This window comes from Episyrphus balteatus, chromosome 1 (assembly GCF_945859705.1).
Source record: "Episyrphus balteatus chromosome 1, idEpiBalt1.1, whole genome shotgun sequence".
Lineage (NCBI taxonomy): Eukaryota > Metazoa > Arthropoda > Insecta > Diptera > Syrphidae > Episyrphus > Episyrphus balteatus.
The window spans coordinates 64,353,314-64,378,895 of record NC_079134.1 but is presented as its reverse complement, the minus strand read 5'-3'; the positions used below and the strand labels follow the sequence as shown (position 1 = coordinate 64,378,895).

Sequence of the window (25,582 nt, the reverse complement as noted above, 5' to 3'; positions counted from 1 at the left end):
AAATATTTGTTAACTGCAAATCAAAAGAATTAATGATGTTAAAAAAAATTTATAAATATTAACAATTAACAAACTTCCAACACGCGTTGTCCTGTGAGTTTAATTTTTGTGTTGCCACTAACAATTTTTTTCATCATCAATTAAATCAATTATGTAATGTAGGTACCTATATTGAAAAATATAAATGTTCCCTAAAACACACACTCATAATGTTGTACTATTTTCTCAATTTTCTTTCTTTATTTTCGGTTCTTGATTAGTTATTGAAAAAAATACAAAAAAAATCTGCAAAAAATTTATCCTCTGAAGATAAAAATTTAACCGGTTCCCAGAATAAATTTTTGACAATTGAAATTATATTTTTACCTCAAATGTTTCAAAAATGTATTATCGGCTAAAAATTTAACCCGACTTGTTCGAAAACTTTAAATTAAATAAGCTGAATCCGACCTTTAAGTCTGCTCATGTAAACGCTGGCTGAGACCAATATACATAAACATATGTGCATACATAGGTACAACCCTATAATCCTCAGCAAGCGATATTATAAAAAAAAATGTCAGTGGGAGCGAATATCAGACTAAAAGTTCCATAGTACTGTTGATTTCTCTAGGGTGGGCCTGGCCCACCCGGGACCCCCCCTTCCTACGCGCATGTCCCTTATACTTTAAGGCTTTATTAAAACTGAACACAAAGAAGACTTTGAGAAAGCAAATAATTAAAAAGTTTCATAAGTATTATAGCACCTTAAAATTATACTTACTCCAAAAAATTAAGGGAACAAAAAAAATTGTGATTTTTTTAGTGATTTTCGATAGTAAGTATAAAAATAAAAATCGTCGTATCATGACAAAACAAAAAGCATGTGAAGGCTACATTCCTCTAGTTTTAGGATTTTAAAATTAATATTTTATTTCTAATGGTGAAATAGCTAAATCTTTGGAACTATTCAAATACCAGAATTGTCCAAATTATTTTTGTTTCTTAAAAAGAGTGGGAAATTTTTTTTGCGAATAAATGATTTTTATTTTTAGAAAAGCTATTTATTTGGTTTTAAGATTCTTTTTGTTTCAAACATTTACGATTTTTTTGACTGCAATATCAGTCATCAAACCAAATTTTTGACTTTGACTATCAATATTTCAACAACGAATCACTTCACAGAAAACTTAAGGATACATTGGAAAATTTCATTCAAATCTCTATAAATAAATTAAGTATACTTTGTTAAAAAAAAATGTTTGCTTTCATTTGAGATCATTTTAGAAAAGCTATCAAAATAGGCCTTTTTGCGGGATTTTAGAAAATGTGCCGCTATTTTCAAACTACATATGAATTATAAGCAAAACCAAATTCTTTTGAGTGTATTTACACATTTTATTAATAAATACCGTTTAAATTTTAGATAAACCAAAGAAAATTAAAATTTTTCAAAAAAAATTAAAATTTTGAAAAAAAAAAATTTCATATCGCTTTTGGATATTTTCTTTTTTTTGTAAGTTTTTGATTTTGCTTTATTTATGTAATGTAAAAAACTTTATTTTATCAAAAAAGCCGTTAAATTAGAAACGGTGATACCAGAAGCCGATTTCAAGTGCTGTTTGAGTGACACGCATTGCTACACTCAAGAAGCTCTTACGGGAGAATGGGTCAAAATGCGTCATTTGTTTTAACACAATACAAAGTATACATCATAAGCTTTAAGTTGTTACTAAAATGAACGTGGAGCATCATGGAGCTTTTTTTATAGGCCGACAAAGGGTAAAAACTACTCGATCTAGAGGTTTCTTTAAATAATATTTTGATTTTTCTGATTCAAAAGCAAGTTCGACAAACGGTAAATGTACACCTAAGGACAAAAAATATACCATTAACAACACTACATAATTTTTTTATTTAAAAAAGTCTCTATTCTTAAAAAAAACACGTCAAAAGTAGCAAAAAAACGAATTTTCAATAATTTTAAAGAATCTAGTTTGAGCTAAGTATACTCGGAACCTAGGCTATGCAAAAAATTAAAATTGATTGCATTCTGTATTTAAACATATTTTTAATCGAAAAACCAAATCAAAAAAATTTAGAAAATTGTTTCACTTTTTTGGGTTTTTTCTATCTGGGAACCACTGTGCGGCGGGAACGGTAATACGAAATTTGTTTCACTCCCGCCGCAATGCATCTGCGTCTTCGGTAATAGGCATGAATATTTAATGAAATTTCGGTATTTTCGATAAAATTAAGCGGAGTTAACACTGTAACACTAAAACATACTTTTTGCGAAAAACATGTGTCAAACACAATATTTAATCAAATTTCGGTATTTTCTATAAAATAAAGCGGAGTTTACACTGTTACTATTGCAAAACATACTTTTTGCGAAAAACATGTGTCAAACAAATATTTAATGAAATTTCGGCATTTTCTATAAAATTAATCAGAGTTTACACTGTTTCTGTTGCAAAACATACTTTTTGCGAAAAACATGTGTCAAACACAATATTTAATGAAATTTCGGTATTTTCTATAAAATTAATCGGAGTTTACACTGTTACTGTTGCAAAACATACTTTTTGCTAAAAATTAGTGTTAAACACCATTTTGAACTCATACTCGCCATTTACCTATAGATATTTACATTGCACACTGGTACCGGTTTCAAAGAAGGGCGGCCATAGGGGATTATGGTTAGGATAGCAAAAAAATATACATGAATTTGTGTGAGAATGTATTTTTTCATATTAGCAATAAAAAAGAATAATTCAAATGAAAAAGAATTGACTTATAAAGAAATCTTGTATATTAGTGGAGTCAAATTAGCTTTATACCTCGGAATCCAGGGAAAGTCGATGCATTTGTAAAATGAGTATAGGGCTGCATTACTAAAAGGTCAAATAAGAAAATTTAAAAAAAAAACTTCACCGTTCTCGATTACAACAATTTGTACGGACCGTTTACTGTCATTCCGTATGCAAGCGTCCAATCGGAATTGCTATATCATTTTTGATTTTGCTCAAACTTTGTAGGGATCTTCTCTAGGACAATAAGGAAGCAAATCCATGATGATTTAATTTTAAGTTGTGTGGTTTCCCCGTTACCCGCATTTGAACTTTTTCAGAAGGTCATTTTTATGTTATAAGAGCTTTGCGTCTACTAAAGATATCTTTTTGTTTGAAACGGCATTTCAAAGCTTAAAAATAGTAATTTTTGAATATATGTTAAAAAATTACGTAATAATTTTCCCTCAATTGAAAATAATTTTTGAAAAACTGATAATTTTGCTGATTTTTCACGGTTTTTGAGTGGCTCCAGAACCTTGGCTATTATATGTAGGAGGCTAATGCTTACCAAGTATTAAATATATATGTTTTTCAACAAAATAAATTATAAACCAACTCGATAACTGTACTCCTTATGCAAAAATTTTAAGCTCAAAGTATAGAGTTTTTGGGATTTTAATTATTATTGAACAGCAGTAGGCTTAGAAGATATGTAAATATCAAAACACAATTTTCTAGGAATATAGCTAAGAATACAATCTAAATATACTGTAAATTTCATGCTTCTATCTCATGTCAAACATTGTGCAATCATAGCCTTTAGTAAGGGTTTTTTTTTTGGCTTTTTAGCATTTTAGCGAATTTTCAAACAAGTGGGACACTAAGAAGATATGAAAATAACACAGTTTTTATATTCAGGACTTAAAGTTAAAAATTTCAACTTAACACACTGTAAGTTTCATGTTTCTATTTTTAGTCGAATCGTGGGAAATCACAGTTTTATCAAAAAACTCAAAACATTGAGCTCAAAATTTTTGCATAAGGAGTACCGCTATCGAGTTGGTTTAAAATTTATTTTGTTGAAAAACATATATATTTAATATTTGGTAAGCATTAGCCTCCTACATATAATAGCCAAGGTTCTGGAGCTAGTCAAAAACCATGAAAAATCAGAAAAATTAACCGTTTTTCAAAAATTATTTTCAATTCAGGGATAATTATTACGTAATTTTTTAACATATATTCAAAAATTACTATTCTTAAGCTTTGAAATGCCGTTTCAAACAAAAAGATATCTTTAGTAGACGCAAAGCTATTATAACATAAAAATGACCTTCTGAAAAAGTTCGAATGCGGGTAGCGGGGAAACCACGCAACTTAAAATTAAATCATCATGGATTTGCTTCCTTACATTCCTAGAGGAGATCCCTACAAAGTTTGAGCAAAATCTAAAATGATACAGCAATTCCGATTGAACGCTTGCATACGGAATGACAGTTAACGGTCCGTAAAAATTGTTGTAATCGAGAGCGGAGAATTTTTTTTTTTTAACTTTCTTATTTGACCTTTTAGTAATGCAGCCCTATACTCATTTTACAGATGCATCGACTTTCCGAGATTTTACAAATTTTATGTTTAATTTGACTCGACTAGGTATATATTTAATAAAAAAATTTTAAAAGAAGCCTTGAATCAACATGCATACAAACAAATGATGAGTTATTTTTTAAAATTATTTATTTGTTTTTTTTTTTTTCAATTTCAGTCATAATCTTTATATTACCATGTTAGCTTGCTTAATATCATATATTTTTATAAAAATATGTACAAAAACTTAAAGAAAACATAAAAACTTAAAGAAAAAAAATATTATGCAAAAGTTTTAAATATGAGAAATATGAGTAAAATTGAAACAGTGCGTGTAAAAGAGTCAGTCGTAGCCCGTCGCACTTATTCGCAGGCAGATTCAATTGTTTAGGAAACTACACATTTATTTATTTATGTATATGAATCATGTATTTATATTGATGACAACATAGTTAAAAGTTTTGTTAAAGTGAGAAGAAAAACAAAAAAAAGGAATTTGAACCTGTCCTTTTCTAGTCAGTTTTTTTGTTGAAAAATTTAAATAAAATAGAATTGTAAACTCTTTAAATATAGTACATACCTTCAACTTTAAGTTCCATAACATTTCGTAAATTTTATGATGTTGTTTCGCGTCGACTGTTTAACAAACTTCCACACTCTTGCAGAGTTCTTGCCTCCCTTTCTTTATTTAAAAAAAATGTCAAAGAATGGCTACTTTTTCTCGATTATGAAAATTTAGAATCAATATTGAAAAACCAAATCAAAAAAATTTTTCTGTCTGGGAACCACTGTGCGGCGGGTACGGTAATACGGTAATGCATCTGCGTCTTCGGTAATAGGCATGAATATTTAATGAAATTTCGGTATTTTCGATAAAATTAAGCGGAGTTAACACTGTAACACTAAAACATACTTTTTGAGAAAAACATGTGTCAAACACAATATTTAATCAAATTTCGGTATTTTCTATAAAATAAAGCGGAGTTTACACTGTTACTATTGCAAAACATACTTTTTGCGAAAAACATGTGTCAAACACAATATTTAATGAAATTTCGGTATTTTCTATAAAATTAATCGGAGTTTACACTGTTACTGTTGCAAAACATACTTTTTGCTAAAAATTAGTGTTAAACGCCATTTTAAACTCATACTCGCCATTTACCTATAGATATTTACATTGCACACTGGTACCGGTTTCAAAGAAGGGCGGCCATAGGGGATTATGGTTAGGATAGCAAAAAATATACATGAATTTGTGTGAGAATGTATTTTTTCATATTAGCAATAAAAAAGAATAATTCAAATGAAAAAGAATTGATTTATAAAGAAATCTTGTATATTAGTGGAGTCAAATTAGCTTTATACCTCGGAATCCAGGGAAAGTCGATGCATTTGTAAAATGAGTATAGGGCTGCATTACTAAAAGGTCAAATAAGAAAGTTAAAAAAAAAATTTCACCGCTCTCGATTACAACAATTTTTACGCACCGTTTACTGTCATTCCGTATGCAAGCGTTCAATCGGAATTGCTATATCATTTTTGATTTTGCTCAAACTTTGTAGGGATCTTCTCTAGGACAGTAAGGAAGCAAATCCATGATGATTTAATTTTAAGTTGCGTGGTTTACCCGTTACCCGCATTCGAACTTTTTCAGAAGGTCATTTTTATGTTATAATAGCTTTGCGTCTACTAATATACTAATGCTCACCAAATATTAAATATATATATGTTTTTCAACAAAATAAATTTTAAACCAACTCGATAACTGTACTCCTTATGCAAAAATTTTAAGCTCAAAGTATAGAGTTTTTGGGATTTTAATTATTATTGAACAGCAGTAGGCTTAGAAGATATGTAAATATCAAAACACAATTTTCTAGGAATATAGCTAAGAATACGATCTAAATATACTGTAAATTTCATGCTTCTATCTCATGTCAAACATTGTGCAATCATAGCCTTAAGTAAGGGTTTTTTTTGGCTTTTTAGCATTTTAGCGAATTTTCAAACAAGTGGGACACTAAGAAGATATGAAAATAACACAGTTTTTATATTCAGGACTTAAAGTTAAAAATTTCAACTTAACACACTGTAAGTTTCATGTTTCTATTTTTAGTCGAATCGTGGGAAATCACAGTTTTATCAAAAAACTCAAAACTTTGAGCTCAAAATTTTTGCATAAGGAGTACCGCTATCGAGTTGGTTTAAAATTTATTTTGTGGAAAAACATATATATTTAATATCTGGTAGGTATTAGCCTCCTACATATAATAGCCAAGGTTCTGGAGCTAGTCAAAAACCATGAAAAATCAGAAAAATTACCCGTTTTTCAAAAATTATTTTCAATTCAGGTATAATTATTACGTAATTTTTTAACATATATTCAAAAATTACTGTTCTTAAGCTTTGAAATGCCGTTTCAAACAAAAAGATATCATATAAAAATGACCTTCTGAAAAAGTTCGAATGCGGGTAGCGGGGAAACCACGCAACTTAAAATTAAATCATCATGGATTTGCTTCCTTACATTCCTAGAGGAGATCCCTACAAAGTTTGAGCAAAATCTAAAATGATACAGCAATTCCGATTGAACGCTTGCATACGGAATGACAGTTAACGGTCCGTAAAAATTGTTGTAATCGAGAGCGGTGAATTTTTTTTTTTTAACTTTCTTATTTGACCTTTTAGTAATGCAGCCCTATACTCGTTTTACAGATGCATCGACTTTCCCTGGATTCCGAGATTTTACAAATTTTATGTTTAATTTGACTCGACTATATATTTAATAACAAAATGTAAAAAGAAGCCTTGAATCAACATGCATACAAACAAATGATGAGTTTTTTTTTAAAATTATTTATTTGTTTTTTTTTTTTTTCAATTTCAGTCATAATCTTTATATTAGATGTTAGCTTGCTTAATATCACATATTTTTATAAAAATATGTACAAAAACTTAAAGAAAACATAAAAACTTAAAGAAAAAAAATATTATGCAAAAGTTTTAAATATGAGAAATATGAGTAAAATTGAAACAGTGCGTGTAAAAGAGTCAGTCGTAGCCCGTCGCACTTATTCGCAGGCAGATTCAATTGTTTAGGAAACTACACATTTATTTATTTATGTATATGAATCATGTATTTATATTGATGACAACATAGTTAAAAGTTTTGTTAAAGTGAGAAGAAAAACAAAAGTAAGGAATTTGAACCTGTCCTTTTCTAGTCAGTTTTTTTGTTGAAAAATTTAAATAAAATAGAATTGTAAACTCTTTAAATATAGTACATACCTTCAACTTTAAGTTCCATAACATTTCGTAAATTTTATGATGTTGTTTCGCGTCGACTGTTTAACAAACTTCCACACTCTTGCAGAGTTCTTGCCTCTCTTTCTTTATCTAAAAAAATGTCAAAGAATGGCTACTTTTTCTCGATTATGAAAATTTAGAATCAATATTGAATTTATAATACATGTTTTTATGTTTTGATGAAATAAATAAAAAAAAAAAATCGAATGTGTAAATTATATTTAAAAATTAATTATGTTTGTACATTCTCATATTTTTACTATTCTTCAATATTCAATTATGTTATCGTTGATCTCTTATTTGTAATTTATAAATCTTTATTTTTGTGTATTTATTATTTTTTTTTATTAATGGGCCACCCCACCCAAATTAATACAATATAACTTTTATCTATCTAATTGTGATAAAAACTCTATTTTTATTATTTATAAAAATACCACTTGCATTTCTTAATCTTATTTTTGTTAAGTTTACTGAAATATGTAAGCTTGTGATTTTTAAGAAATAAATAAACTTAACTTAGGTAAGAAGTTGTATTTAAACGGGTCTCAAAAAAATGTTGTTGCTAAATTGTTAAGAACAATTTTTAATGTATTTTCCCTAATCTTTTATAATAATATAATAATATTAAAGAGGCATGAAAAAAAGAGAAGATTTTTCGGTAGGTACATTGGTACTTTTCGATTGACTTATTTGCGTTTCACCGAGTTACAAATTAAAAGGTATTATTAGGCCCATTTTTCCGATGCAGCAGAAGTAATAATATACCTATTACTTTTATTATTATATATTATATCATATGAGAATAGTTATTGGAATACAAATTATGTTAAATTAAAATAAAAAAAAAAAAAATACAAATAAAAAAATAAATAAAAATAAAAAAAGAAACAAAACAATACATTCTCATCATTGTACTCGAATTCAAGTAAGTTATGTCATAGGCCGATATCCTATTCATCATACCATCACTCTGTTTTTAAAATTAATGTCCTAGAATGCAACATAATTCAAAAAATATATGGTGCATCTGATTGACCTACAAAATTCAAGAACACGTTACATCCACCACCACCAAAAATGTTTTTTTTTATGACTTTATAGGTAACAAAGAATGTAGTTCCAACCTAATAGTAGTTTTTTTCCTTTAATTTAAAAAAAAAATTGACCAAGAATAATTTCGAGTTTGCATTTTAAATGAAAAGTAAATGTGGCAATTATTTTATCAAAAATATAAAATTTTGATCAGATATTTAAGAAACAGAGGACATTTCATGCTAACTTTATGCGATATCAGGTCAAAAACAATTTGTATTTTTTTTGTTCGGAAAACACCAAAAGCGCTGCAATTTTTTTGAGTATGCAGTTTTTATATAAACCCAATGCGGCAATAAATTGGCCAACAAAATTTTAATATTGACCAAGGATTTAGGAAATAGAGGGTTTGTCATGCTAACTTCATACGATATGAGGTCAAAAACAGTTTATAATTTTTTTTTTGAAAAAAACCAAAAGCGGTAGGTACATTGGTACTTTTCGATTGACTTATTTGCGTTTCACCGAGTTACAAATTAAAAGGTATTATTAGGCCCATTTTTCCGATGCAGCAGAAGTAATACTATATTACTATTATTATATATTATATCATATAAGAATAGTTATTGGAATACAAATTATGTTAAATTAAAATAAAAAAAAAAAAATAAAAAAAAAAAAAATACAAATAAAAAAAATAAATAAAAATAAAAAAAGAAACAAAACAATACATTCTCATCATTGTACTCGAATTCAAGTAAGTTATGTCATAGGCCGATATCCTATTCATCTTACCATCACTCTGTTTTTAAAATTAATGTCCTAGAATGCAACATAATTCAAAAAATATATGGTGCATCTGATTGACCTACAAAATTCAAGAACACGTTACATCCACCACCACCAAAAATGTTTTTTTTTATGACTTTATAGGTAACAAAGAATGTAGTTCCAACCTAATAGTAGTTTTTTTCCTTTAATTAAAAAAAAAAATTGACCAAGAATAATTTCGAGTTTGCATTTTAAATAAAAAGTAAATGTGGCAATTATTTTATCAAAAATATAAAATTTTGATCAGATATTTAAGAAACAGAGGACATTTCATGCTAACTTTATGCGATATCAGGTCAAAAACAATTTGTATTTTTTTTGTTCGAAAAACACCAAAAGCGCGGCAATTTTTTTGAGTTTGCAGTTTTTATATTAACCCAATACGGCAATTAATTGGCCAAGAAAATTTAAAATTTACCAAGGATTTAAGAAAAAGAGGGTTTGTCATGCTAACTTTATACGATATGAGGTCAAAAACAGTTTATAATTTTTTTTGAAAAAAATTGCAGTTCTTATATTGCGGCAGTTAATTGGCCAAAAAAAATGTTATATTGATCAAGAATTTAAGAAATAAAGGGTGTGTCATGCTAACTTTATATGGAATAGGGTAACAAAAAAAAAGTTTTTTTTTTTTTTGAGAAAACCAAAAGAGATATATTATTTCCGATTTCACGGCATAATTACGGCTCGCACTGTGTTTAACATATTAAGGGTATTTAACTCCCTTTAGTGCGCGTTAATTATAAAAAAAAAAAAATAATTAGCGAAAAAAAAATTGAAATTGATCAAAAATTAAAAGTATAAAGTTAGCACGACAAGCCTTTTTTAACCGGTTCTGACCAAGCTAAGCGCGCGGCAATTTTTTTGACTGCACGGCATAACCAAAAAAAAATAACTTTTCAAAAGTTGTCATGCTAAGTTTATACGGGTCAGATCGGTACACAGCTTAAAGAGTTGGTGTTTTGAAGTTGCTTGAAAAAGCTTAATTAGCGCTTCCCATGTATCTTGAGCTGTTTCGTTTTGGTAAACCTCATCAGTCATATAGCTGGTAAGCACAGTCTTCGCATAACTATTTGCCTTTCGATATAAATCGCTTTGCAATTTTTGCTGCTTGACTTCTGTTTCTAGGGTTCAGGATTCTTCAGCTTCGAATCGATAACATTTAAAGCTCGTTCGTGATAGTCTAAAAGATTACGAATCTTGCGCTTCCAAACTGGCCAATCTGCTTTTCCAAATAAGGGCTTGATATGTTTCGCTATGTCCATTTTATTCGGTCTAAATTCTTTTATTAAAATATTTCTTGCTTCGAATTATCTTAATAAAATGGTTTGATTCTTAAACAAATTATTCTTTTGGAATCGTGGCTGTTCCCAAAACCAATTGTATTATTTAATTTAAAATAAAGTTTCCTTTATGAATAAGAAAAAGATTCCGTTCTGATGAGAGAAAAGTATAAGAATAATTTTTATTAATTTGTCATTTTGTAACAATATAAAATTCTAACTATGTTTGAACAAGTAGAAATATAAAAAAAGTTGTTTTTTTTTATTAACAACTTCAACGGATTTGAGTTTGGAAACAAGAATGGAATGGTCAATACAATCAAGATTAGATTAGATTTCTTTATTTCGTTATAATTTTTTTTCAAGGATTGCCACCGCACATTTTACATACAGAGATTTGATATATAATATCTTTCTACTGAAACATTATTTTTTTTTACAATATTTATTTACATAATAACAGAGAGTTTGAAGGAAAACACGAAAGAAAAAACCTTCATTTAAATTAAAAAAAAAAAAAAATATTTATATAATATATATATATAAATATATATATAAATAACAATAATAGTAATATGTTTAACATTTTTTTTTTTATATTTTATATATTTTTATATAATTTTTTTTCTTTTTATGATTTTTTTTTTGGTTTTTATTTATTTTTTATATAAAAAAAGAAGAAAACTTAAAACTAAAATGACTAGATGATTGAAAAGTTGTATTAAAAATATATATATATAAATATAAATAAATAAATAAATAAATAAATAAATAAATAAATAAATAAATAAATAAATAAATAAATAAATAAATTAATAAATAAATAAATAAATAAATAAATAAATAAATAAATAAATAAATAAATAAATAAATAAATAAATAAATAAATAAATAAATAAATAAATAAATAAATAAATAAATAAATAAATAAATAAATAAATAAATAAATAAATAAATAAATAAATAAATAAATAAATAAATAAATAAATAAATAAATAAATAAATAAATAAATAAATAAATAAATAAATAAATAAATAAATAAATAAATAAATAAATAAATAAATAAATAAATAAATAAATAAATAAATAAATAAATAAATAAATAAATAAATAAATAAATAAATAAATAAATAAATAAATAAATAAATAAATAAATAAATAAATAAATAAATAAATAAATAAATAAATAAATAAATAAATAAATAAATAAATAAATAAATAAATAAATAAATAAATAAATAAATAAATAAATAAATAAATAAATAAATAAATAAATAAATAAATAAATAAATAAATGAATAAATAAATAAATAAATAAATAAATAAATAAATAAATAAATAAATAAATAAATAAATAAATAAATAAATAAATAAATTAATAAATAAATAAATAAATAAATAAATAAATAAATAAATAAATAAATAAATAAATAAATAAATAATTAAATAAATAAATAAATAGAAAAATAAATAATTAAATAAATAGATGAATAAATAAATAAAGAAACAAATAAACAAAAATATAATTGAAAAAAATAAATAAACAAATAATAATTAGAAAATATATATATATAAATAAATAACACGTAAATAAATAAACAAATAAAATAATAAATAAATAAATAAACAAAAAATAATTACAAAAAATATATACATAAATAAATAAACACGTAAATAAATAAAACAAATAAATTAATAAATAAACAATAAATTAAGAAAAAAGAAAATAAATAAATAAATAATTAAATAATTAACATGTAAGTAAAATAAAGAAAGATATAATTACAAGCAAAGTACGTAACATTAAATGATACAAATACGTAAAAAATTAAAAATAAAAATTATTTTATTTTTATAAACAGTATTCACTAATGAGGCTATTTTCAGCAAAACTACATTTTAATATAAATCGCTCATTTAATCTTTGAATTCTTTCGTAAATCAATTCAACACCTGCTCTATTATGTAGTTCTTGTGTTGAATAATGCCATGGTAGGTTCAACATAATTTTTAAAATCTTGTTTTGCGAGATTTGTAGCTTTTGTATGTGGCATTTTGCACAATCTCCCCAAACGGGACATCCATACAGAAAGATAGATTGAAAAATTACTGTGCAGTATTATCTTATTTTTATTTGATAACAGAGACTTTCTATGAATAAATGGGTAAAGCATTTTTATGGCTACACTTATTTTTTTCAGTGTTTTATTTATATGTTCCTGAAACGTTAATTTAGAATCAAGATATACACCAAGATATCTAACTGATTTTTCCCAATCAACATTTATACCACTGATTTGCAGCTGATTACTTGGAAGATAGCAAGCTTTTCTTTTTCTTGAAAAAAAGATCGCTTGCATTTTTTCCAAGTTTAGCTTAATTTTCCATTTGTTGTAATAACGTTCCAATACTTCAATTGCATTTTTGAGATTCGTCTCAATATTGAGACTGAACTTATGCGATGATAGTATTGCTGTATCATCAGCAAATATTGCTGATTCACATTCTTCAAGATACGGGAAATCTGAAGTATAAATGTTGTATAAGATTGGCCCAAGTACAGAACCCTGGGGAACACCAAAATTAAACACAATTTACATGCACTTTAAAACGACGTTTAGACAGAAAACTTTGAACAATTTTACTTAAGTGAGGTGGAAATTTATAATGCAACAATTTGTAAACTAAGCCATTGTGCCAGACCGAATCAAACGCTTTTTCGATGTCTAAAATGATCATTCCACTAGATCTATCTAGAGATCGATTTCTTTTGACAATTTCGCAGATTCTCTTAACTTGATGAGAGGTGCTGTGAAATTGTCTAAATCCAAATTGCTGGTCTGGTAAGATTTCTTTATCACAGATAAACTTTCCTATTTTTTTGTTTAATGACTTTTTCTAGGATTTTACTTACACTACTTAAAAGGCTAATTGGCCTGTAACTTTGGGGACTTTCTAAAGGTTTACCTGCTTTGATGATGGGTATCACTTTAGCTTCTTTCCAAGAATTTGGAAAGTATTGCTGTTTGAGGCAAGCATTAATTATGGTTGTAAGATAAACATAACCTATCGGAGGTAAATTTTTAAGATAAATGTTTTTAATATTATCAATACCACCTACTTTCCTTACTTTTAATGCTTTAACAATATTTTTAATGTCATCGTCTTTCACAAAGTAATGAGAAGGAGTTATAATTTCTGAGTTGTTAAAATTTCCTACAGCTTCTTCAACTAGTGCGTTTGTTGTGTTTTCTCCTAAGTGTTGAGAGACCCTATGATTTGTTAAGAAAACTGCGCCAAGTTCTTCAGCTTTTTCAAAATCAGTATATAATGTTTCAGATTGTGTTTTCAAGAACGGTATATTTCTATTTTTGTTTTTAATTATTTTTACTATATTCCAAAAAGGTTTTGCACCAGGTTCTAGGAATTCTAATTTTGTGTCCCATTCTTCATTTCGTACATTTTCAATTGCAGAAGTTATGCGTTTGTTGAAGTACGACACCATACTTTGAGAGAAGGGTTGGTGGTACCTCTGCCAGTTCCTTCTGTGCATATTTCTTATTTTAATCAGTTCTAAAACATCTTTTGGAAGTATTTTTGAGCGATTTTTAACCTTTTTTTTTGGAACGCATTCATCAACACAACCTTAAATAGTTTCAGTAAAGGTCTCTACAATACCATCAACATCGGCATTACTAGAAATATTTTCTAAATTTAAGGAATTTGTTTGCAGTTTCTTTTTAATTTTTGAACGAAAAGATGACCAATTAGTGTTTTTAATGTTTAAGTAATATTTAACGTTCTCAACCCCTGACAAAAGAAGATGACAAAAAACTGGTACGTGAACTGAACTTAACGAATTCACAGTAAAAGGTGGTGAAATTTTAGTTTGAACATTAGTAACAAACAGATCAAGCACGGATGGACTTCCACGGGACGATGAAGGAAAATAAGTTGGACCGGACGGAAATAGAACAGAGACAGGAAACGTGAGAAGAAGGTTCGACAATATATTGCCCCAAGCATTTGCTCGTAGACAACCCCAATCTCTATGGCGACAATTAAGATCCCCACCAATCAAATAATCGTCTTTAAGTGAAAAAAACTTAGAAAAATCTCTTTTAAGCTGTTTTTTCTTATCTTCATTTGATGACCCGCCGGGGAAATAAACGCAAAATACCTTTATATTTTTTCCGTTAGCTAGCTTAATTTCTATACCAATGTTTTTTATACATTTAGTAACGAAAATTGGCAAAAGTGAATGTTGAATTGATTTTCTTACTAAAATTGCAACGCCACCACCCCTTTGGTCTGCTCTATCAACGCGGTAGCAATTAAAATTTGAAGAAGGTAACCTAACTTCAGATGAAAGCCAAGTTTCGGTCACCAACGCAATATCAACAGTATTACAATTTAAAAAATTTATAAATTCTAAGTATTTGCTGCGAATACCTCTAGCATTCCATGTAATAATATTCATATATTCGTTTAACATCATGTTACTTATCATTATTTGCATACAAAAATTTAGTCGCTAAATGTGCGATGGCATTAAATTGATCTACTCTAGTTTTACAATTAGCTAAGCTTGATATCATCTCCATGCATAGAGAATTAAGTTCTTCGATTGAGAAAAGTGAGTTGTTGCATACATTGTTGTTGCTAGTAGGTACAGGGCTTGCAGTGACACCAACATGTGATCCATTTGACCATGCAATATTTGTTGGGGATTTAAGGTGTGTATTTGAATTGCTTGGTACATTGATTTTATTTAAAGGGGGTTGTCTTCGTTGACGAATTAGAGGAAAATAGGTCATTGACTCTAATAAAACCGGTTCTAGATGGTGACTAGGAGTGAAAGCACATTGTGTTGTTGTTGTTGCTGCAGCCAAGCGTTGTGATGACGAAGATAATTTTGTTGGTGATGAACGTTCTTTGATTTGCAAATATTTTGTTCGACTTATACATGTAGGGTCAGTCGCTCTATGATCACCGTTGCAGTTGGCACATTTAGTATTTGTCATATTTGTGCATTCGACAGTCTGATGAGAACCAGCGCAGATAGCACAATATGTTTTAATATGGCAATTACGTTCGCCGTGACCGAACATCTGACAATTGTGACATTGTGTTAATTTACCTTTAAGTTTACGTTGAATGTTCCAGTTGACTTGCGTGTGCAAAATTGAACGAAAGTTTTTTTTTTTAAATCATTTAATTTGATTGAACCATTTTCTAATGAAATGAGATAAATAGTGTCAATATAATGATCATATTTTTTAGATATTTTTTTAATATCAATGCACTTAAGACCAAGTTTAATTAGTTCTGCTTTTAGTGAATTTACTTCAACATCATCTAAGCCATAAAGCACCACTTTGAAATGTCTTGCACTAATCAGATCATGCGAAAAAAATTGACAATTTTCTTCATTAAGTTTAGCTAGGACAGAATTATAGTTTTCAATGGATTCACACACTATTTTTATACCAATAGATCATCTTTTTAATGAATATTCTGCGATATTTAATGATTTCATTAAGTTATGCAGAAATTCAATTGGTTTTTTAAGAAGTTTAATTGGTGGAACATAGCTTTTTTTTTGAGTAGTTGGCGACACAACATCGTCCACTACTTCTTCTTCAGGATCATTATCGGGTTGACACTGTAAGGGATTCCAATATTTGGAATTTTTCCAATTTGGATTATTTTTACTATATAAATGATCCATGTTTGCACAAAGTTTTTTATCCAAGGACAATTGCTTGTCCTCGGGTTTGGGTGATCTACCGCGCTTGGTAATGATTGATTATTAATTACTCACACACGATAGATATTACGCGACTTACACGTCTGAAGGTCCGACTTAGACTGATCAATACAATCAAATGCCTCACTAAAATCTAATATAACCATGACTCCAAACTTGCCAGAGTCAAGCTCAAAGCGAATATCAGTAGTAACTTTAATAGCGGCAGACTCAAAACTTTGTAAGCTGCGAAACCCGGATTGCAATTCCGATAGTAAGCAGAATTTGCTCAGCATTGCCACAAAATGCCCGATCCAGCCATTTGGCCCCCTTTTTTTATATTTTGGCCCTTTGCCCGAGCCAATAAGAAATGGCCCACGAATCCAAATTTTAGTAGATTTATCTTCATATCGTACTTAGTAATAACACAGCCACACAAAAACAGCGACCCAAAAACTATATGAAAAACTTAGTAGCAACCCCAGATAAGAACTTTTGTTTTTTAGGTTTTGACATTTTTTTGAGGATATCTCAGAAACTTGACGCGATATGGCGAAATTGACTTCGAATCTGGATTCAGCGATCCAAAAACTATATGATTAACATATTCGCACACCCAGATCAGAGAAAAAAATTTTTGTTTTCGTGACATTTTATGAGGTTATCTCGAAAACCTGACTTCGGATTTGGTTTCAGCGACCCAAAAACTATATGAAAAACCTAATCGCAACCCCAGGTCAGAACTTTTATATTTTTTTGTGTGGCTGTGTAATTAAAAGGCTTTACAAAATTTATTATAAATCATCGCTATGCATCACAACTGCAATGTGTTTCCACCACAAATAAAAAGGTATGAGTTAAGCTTATCCTTTTAAGGATAGCTAAAAAAAAACGCGAACGCGGGGTTGGCCCAACGGTTCGACTTACTACCAATTTATAAAAAATGAAATAACTTCCAAGACAATTATTCTTATAGATAATTTATTAGTTCTTCCCTGTGTCAATTCCAACTTAAGACTAACTTATTCTAATTCTGGTTTCTTTGTCATTGCCGCAGTTGTCCCACGCTGATTCGCTGAGTCGACATAACTGCACTTCGATATAAGACACTTTTTGGCCAATCGTGTGAAGTGCGACAAGTTCATACTTGATACAGTTATTTGAGCTGTATCTCTGATCGTGGGAAACCGTTGCTTGAGTTTTATTTGCTAGATCAGCATAACGGAGTTCATTGGGTTCATGCGCATGTCCAAGGCCTACATGCGTTGTCATAACTCCTCCCCCTTTAAATATCTACGTCCCGTAGATTAGCAATGACGTCAGAACTTTGTGTGACTTTGGAGGTAGGAAATTGATTGTGCTGCGATCGGGTCTGTGGAATTGGATGCTGGACTTCATTCGCTGTAGGATTGACAGATATCCTTATTGGTGGTAAGGTAAGATTAGGATGTATTCTTTTCCAGAGATAATAGACAATGGAGCCAATCAGGAGTACAATCGGAAACAAAACGATTGACATCTTAAAATTTTCATGGAGTTCACCTAAGCGTTTGATGTTTTCGAGACTGATATTGTGAACAAATCCGGGGTCTAGTTTTTCTTCTCGCTTGGTAATATTAACTAAAGCTGGGGGTAGGGCTTGTAGGGATATTGTAGCAAGGCTCGTAAAAGTTTGGTTGTTAAGATGAATCGTTTCATTATGCAATTCAATTGCCTCTATTTCATTAGAATATGGTAGAGTTTCAACTTCATTGATGAGTCTTCCGATTTCTTCCTTATCTGGCATGCTCTCACGATTTCGTTTATCTCTCCTTTAACAACTAGGATTTCGTTCAATAAGTCTTGCTGTATTTTGTCGGAAATTATGTCCTTTATTCCATTGTTAATCCTGCCGATAATTGCATTCAATTTTTGCGTCATTTGTTTATTTTATATTGTAGGTCGTTATTTACAGCAATTTCTTTCTCGGTTTGCAGAAATTGATTCCAGTCAGTTGCATCGGGGTTTCCCGCTATCCATTTCCAAGCGCTTCCTATCCAGTTTACCGATCTTGTTTCACGAGATGGTTTGTTTCTCAAGAGTTTTAACCGATCATAGGCCTGGTTGAGATGAAATTCGATCACTAACTTTCTGTCTTGTTCTTTTATGTTGTCATTCACAACTTGTGTCAATTTTTCAAGTATATATTCGAAGTGCGTTAGGTTAATTACATGGATAAGTTTAAAGTTCCCATTTATGATCCATCCTCGTCCTTCCTTCAGTGAAACCAGCGGCGTCTTATACTCGAAGATGTTTAACCCTTGCACGGCTGTGACTAAGAGAACCCTAAGAGGAATTATTACTATCATTCAATATCTTAAGGACTACTTTTCTTATTTTACTACAGTTAATAAGCATTTTTTTGAAAGAAATATTTTTTTTTTTTTTTTTTTTTTTTACATTTGTAACCTTAATTCTAGTGTTCTACGTTAGAATATTTTTATACGAGATTTTAGTATTCATTCTCTTTTTTTTTTTTTTTTGAATGTACCAATACATATACAGTCGTCGGCATAATTATTTTGACTAATTTTCAATTCTCGATCTGATAAGAATAATTTCTAACGTTCCAGAAAGAAAGAGGCTTACCAACATGATTTTTTTCGAATTTCATAGTTTTCAACATGCTTTCAAGAGGTTAACTAGTCCTTTTCTTGCTGGATAAGTTCCAAAATTGTGTTTCCTAAGTCTCCAGGGAATCTATGCTTTCTGATGAGGAATTCTTCCTTAGGGATTTCATTTCCAGCTCCATGATATTAGGGTTCAATTTGGGATTCAAAGTGAACTACGCAAAAAAAAATTGTCTTTTTTTTGTGTAATTTTTTGTTTTGTACAGATTCATGGCAGATTTTTCTCAGTACTCGTACTCTTGAGTTTTTTTATAAGCTAAGATATAATTTGACGCAAACAAATCAGTTCTCCATTGATTAGATTAACAGGTAACGGGAATTTTAACTTGTAACAATAAATGCCCTTATTTCAATATTTATTTGCGAAATGTTTCCAATTTTTTTTATGAATCTGAGCCTTAACATGTTCAACAGTTGGATACCTGCTTAAAATAAGCAAAATGTATTACTTTACCTTACCAAAATTGAAAAAGAATTCTGGTCAAAATACTTTTGCCACTCAAAAAATAGCACTTTTAATACAAAAAAAGCTGCCTGAACGCCAAATTTCACTCATATGACTTACTTTGACCACCATAGATTCACCATAACATACTTAATAAATAACCATCAACTTTACCTATGTAAAGTTTAATCGTTAGAAATTATTCTTATCAGATCGAGAATTGAAAATTAGTCAAAATAATTATGCCGACGACTGTATGTAGTATGTGTGGTGTGTCATACTCAAGCGTTTGAAATTTAGACTTTATTAATTTTAATAATGGAATAGTGTAATGAAGCGGTAATGTGGATTTCTTGTGGTAAAGTAGTTATGTGGGTTTTCTATTTTTTAATTTTAAAAATTGTATTTTACGTAAAGGTCAAAGACCATTTTCTTTTTTGGCAATTTAGTTTTGTGGTTCTATATTCTTTAAATGAGCTTTGTGAATTTTTCTACCTGAATCTGTTATAATTGTAACTCTGTTGTTCTTTTTGACAATTTCTTTTTTGTACAGAGGCCTATTTTTACCTCTTATATTCTTGTGGGCTACATAAACTACTTGGCCTCTTTCATATTTCTTTGGTGAGGACCTTTTAATATTCCTACGTTTATTGCTAGCTTTTTGTTTTTTTGAAATGATTTCTCGTAACTCATTGTTAGTTTTCATTCTAAAGTTCAATAAACCTTGATAATTAAACCTTGAACTTCTATTAAAGAATATATCGCACGGCTTTCTTTTCGTTACGGAATGGATGGTGTTGTTGTAACGGTCAACTGCGATATTTAAAAGCTCTTTCGGACCGAGGTCTTTGTATTCCATTTTAGACAGCGGAAAATTTCAAGAACTGTTGAATGGAATCTTTCCACCTGACCGTTTACCTCGCTGCGTTGCACAGGTGTCTGATAAATTTTAATATTCAATTTTCTTATGAACCCCAAGATAATTGGGCTTACGAAACTTCCTTTCGTTGTCCATTACTAAAATTTTTGGGACAGTGAAATAGTGTAACAATTTCACTATTTTATCCCTCAAGTGAAGAGAAGATCTATTCTTGATGTGAAATAGTTTTGCAAGTTTGGAAAATTTATCTATACAACTTATGTACTGTTCATTTTGAACTTCAAGGATGTCCATGTGCAAAATCTCACAAGGATATGAGGGGATAGGTGTAGGTTGAAATTCGGGTTGAGCTGGGTGTCTGTCGTACTTATTTGTAATACAGACTTCGCAACTTTTCACATATTTCTCTATAAGGCTATTCATTCTTGGAAAATAGTAACGTTCGAGTAATTGTTCTTTATTTTCCTTCGCATTCCTGTGGGCTCTTTTATGTTCTTCAGAAATCAATCGATAAACCCTTTCTTCGTTTTTAACATCTTCTACAACTCTTTGAGTTATGCGGATTTTGTATCTTGAAAAGTTTGCAAGGTAAACTTCTTGTAACAACCCTAAACAAGTTTCCGGAATTTTGAGTCCGTTAAGGACGTTTGGATGCAATTTAATTTTCAGTACTTGAGCAAGGCTAGCCTTGTCCAAATTCTGAACTGCAACGTAATGTCTTGAGTATCCAGGATGAGGTTCTTCGTGGATTTCAGTACCTTTTCCTAGTTTAATGATTATCTGATTGCGGAAGACGTTAATAGGAGCTTCCACATGCGGAATAAAGTCGGTACTATCTTGGTCAGCACTATGGATTGTTTCGCCTGCTGAGTCTGTGGACAATTTACTTTCATTTGCTGATACGGTCGAGGAACCGGATTCACTTGCTGTTTTAGTAATAGAGAGATTTGTTGCAAGTCGCGAACTTGATGACGGTTCAGCCATTGCTGAAGAGGTCAAGTGATTGACTTGCGTTTTTAACCGTGACAGAGCATTTGCAACCAAATTGGATTTTCCTGGTTTATATATTAGCTCGCAGTTATACTCCTCTATCCTAGCTTTCCATCGTTTAAGCTTTGCATTGAAATTCCGATCCCCAAGAGCAAATGTAAGTGGCTGGTGGTCTGTAAGGATCTTAATCTTTTTTGCCCCATAAAGGTAGGACCTCAAATTATCCAAGGCCCAAACAATCGCAAGCATTTCTTTCTCGTTAGTCGCATAGCTTTCTTCACTACTATTGAGCGATCGAGATATGTATGCAATAGGTTTATCCTTGCCGGATTCACCCTGCGAAAGAACGGCTCCTATTGCATAATTTGATGCTTCCGTTGTGAGGTTAAAGGGTTTCTCAAAATCTGGGAATGCCAAAATTTCTGAGGATGTAAGTAAGGTTTTCAATTCGTCAAACGCTTCAAGTGCCTTACTATCCAATGTAATGCTAACTTTCTTAGACTGGTTAGCCTTTATTTGGGCGTTTTCTCCTCTTGTTAGGTTTGTTAAACGTTTTGCAACCTTTGCATAATCGCGAATAAATTTACGGTAGTAAGAGGTTAGTCCCAAGAAGCTTTTTAGTTCTTTAAGGTTCACCGGTGGTAAGAGATTCTGAACTGCCGTAACTTTTTTTGGGTCAGCTCGAATTCCTTTGTCAGTTATTATATAACCCAAAAATTCGACCTCATTCTTAAGAAATTGTGTTTTTTCAAGGTTTACCTTAAGGTTAGCGTTCTGCAATTTGCTAAAGATAATTTCCACACTTGACAAATGCTCTTCAAGGGTTTTACTGAAGACTATGATGTCATCAATATAGACATAACAAAGTTTCCCTATGTATTCTTTTAGGACATCGTCGATCATCCTTTGGAATATCGAAGGAGCATTTTTTAATCCAAAAGGAAGTCTAAGGAATTCGTACTTCCCATTCATTGTAGAAAATGCTGTTTTTGGTACATCTGAGGGTTTCATCACAATTTGGTGAAAGCCTGATGTAAGATCTATTGTTGTAAAGTAGTTAGCATGACCAAGACTTGCAAGAGTCGAATTTATGTCGGGAATGGGATATGCGTCAGCATTTGTAACATGGTTAAGACGTTTGTAGTCGATGACCATGCGATATTGTTTTTTCCCTGAAAACCTGGGTTTTTTTGGTACAACCCATATTGGAGAATTGTATGGACTCTTTGAGGGACGTATAATTCCTTCTTTTAGCAAGTCGAAAATTTCATTTTCCACCACCTCTCTCAGAGCAGAAGGATAGGGGTAAATTTTGGAATAAATTGGTTCGTCGGTGTTAGTACGGATTTCTGCTTTCACAGCAGTGTCAATTGGATCATTGTTGCTAATTGGGCCGAAGAGATCATCAAAGCGTTGGATTATTTTATCAAGCTTACCTTGAATATTTTCAGGTAGACTATCCTCAAGCAAAACGCTTACCTGTCTTGAAAATTTGTTTTTTAAAGGAAGCTTTATGTTAGGTTTAATCGTCAGTGTATTTTCTTTCCTATCAATTACGGCTTCTACCTCTCGAAGTGTATCATCGCCAATGATACCATTGAAAGGTTCCAGACCTGGGAGAACATAAAAGGTCAGAAGTGAGTGGTTACCGATGTAGTTAAAGAATTCACCGGTAACATTTTTGGTTATTTTTATTCTTCCGCCCGCCGAGCGAACGGGAAATGGATCATTGAGTTCTTTGGCTCCCTTTCCGAGGGATGGACTGATAAACTTCTTGTTGGAGCCAGTATCAACAAGAAATTTAAAGACAGTACCATCTTTTTTTACGTATTCTATATATGGTACGCTGGATAAGCGTCCATCATAAAATTTACCTCGTCATCTTCGTTGAGGTTTTCTAATGCAACCTGTTCGTAATTTGCCACTTCGTCGTTGCAAGTTTCTGTGTGAAAAAGTCTCTGTTGTTTGTGAGCATATTTTTCAGACAGCGCTTTCCTCTTAAAAGGGTTATTGTCCCTCGGCCGATTCATGTAATTTACATTCCTCGTTTGTACCGAATGATCAATATCCATTTTTTCATGAGGTTTCGGAGCATTTGGTCGCGGAGGTGGGCCTTCCATCATAGGACGATAGTTGGTTTTTGTAGGGTAATGAAATTGGTCATATCTAGGAACAAAAGGTTTTGGATTTTTGGAAATAAGGGAATGGAATTTATTATCAGGTTTGAATGTTTGGTTAATTGGAGCCGTCACCGAATTAGGTGCGTTATTTGAATGGATCGCATGACTGCGAAAATTCAAATTTTGCATCTCCAAACAAGCTGCATATGCCTCAGGAAGTGTTGTAGGTTTTTGCACAATCAATATGCGAGACAAATCCCCGTTAAGTCCTCGAATGAAGACATCTAGTGCACGATTCCTGTGCGATTCGATTCCGTTTTGACTTTGTTAATGATGAGTGAAAGCTGATGGTTTACCATCGCATAAAACTCATCCTTTTTGGAACCTTTCTGCGTCAATTGGCTTAACTGATGCTCCAAAGTTCTAATATCTCTCTTATCAGCGTAGTGAAGAGAGAGACACTTCTTGATGGACGTCCAATCATTATCAAAAAGATTGTAGCTCACCAAGGCCGCATCAGCGCTGCCCCTTACTTTTTGGCGTATATGCATCAGAATTGCTCGATAGATAGGCTTATTACGCACTATCTCAAAATCTTTTAATATTGACTCAACATTGTGCACCCATGAGACATATTGTGTAGGATTTCCATCAAAGTCTTGGAGTTCCTTTACACAGTCAGGGAGTCTACTGATCTCCTTTAAATCGGTCTCAGTACGTGGGCAGCACAACGGGACCGCAACCCTATCTGAAACAGATGGCGTGGATTTGCTTTTGTCTTCAACATTCTTTAATCGAGTTTCCAGGCCTTTCAGTTGATTCAGAATGTTGTTGACAGCACCTGTTAGTTCGGTAATTGAAGTTGCAATCTGGTCCATTTTATATTTTTTGAAGTTTTAACTTCTTTAGGGAGGGTGGGTACTAAAATTTACTTTTTGACAAGATTGTCAAAGGGATTAACTAGTAGCGCCTCCAGTGTTCAATAGAATTAGTATATCGACATCTACAATAACAGGGATGTGATGGAGTGTATTTGGTGTGATTACTTCTTCCGCCTATTGTTGATCAGTAAAATATAAGTTGATGGGATGCACTAACTCGCAAGTTTAATCATTTCTTTTGAGTTTTTGAATATTATGTAAAATATCGGAAATAAAGGCCGTGTGTGACTAATTTTTAACCGAGGTTTAATTTTTGACACTATTAAAGTGAATAAAAAAAAAATTTCAGCTGTTAAAAATTTAACGCTCTTTAGCTGTGTGAATTGAGATTAGCTTTAGGCGTGGCTAAATAATTTATTTAAGCCTGGCATACAGTTCTTTTTGATAAAAATAAATAAGTGGTAAAGCCTGGTACGCTGCTCGCGCTAAATTTTAGCTGAGATAAAATTCCCATACAAGTTATCGATAATTTGTATGGGATCCATTTTAGCTCAGATAAAATTTTTCGATAATTTGTATGGGAGCTAAAATTTAGCGCGAGCAGCGTACCAGGCTTGAGCCTGGTATGCTGCTCGCGCTAAATTTTAGCCGAGATAAAATTCCCATACAAGTTATCGATAACTTGTATGGGATCCATTTTATCTCGGCTAAAAATGTTCGATAATTTGTAAGGGAGCTAAAATTTAGCGCGAGAAGCGTACCAGGCTTTAGTAGCGAATTCAAAGAAAAAAAATGTGCTTGTTTTATTAGATCTTACAAAGTTAAGAAATATTGTCAGTGGAAATGTTATTTCTATTTCAATAAAATTAAATTTTGAAATTTCTGTGTTCTTTTCTCACTTGCACTTGGTGGTGAAAAAGAAATAGCCAAAACAGGTATTAAATTTTAAACCGCATCAACTCATATATCACGGATCAGAACTAGGCTGAAAAAGTAAAGTCATCAAAAATACACTCCATCACATCCCT

At 30.5% G+C, this 25,582-nt stretch overlaps 1 protein-coding gene across 3 annotated transcripts in view; it reads left to right on the top strand.

Annotated features, from left to right (window-relative positions):
* Positions 1 to 25,582, top strand: part of LOC129906951 (zwei Ig domain protein zig-8-like) — a 515,233-nt gene that overhangs the window by 16,172 nt on the left and 473,479 nt on the right. The window lies entirely within an intron of this gene.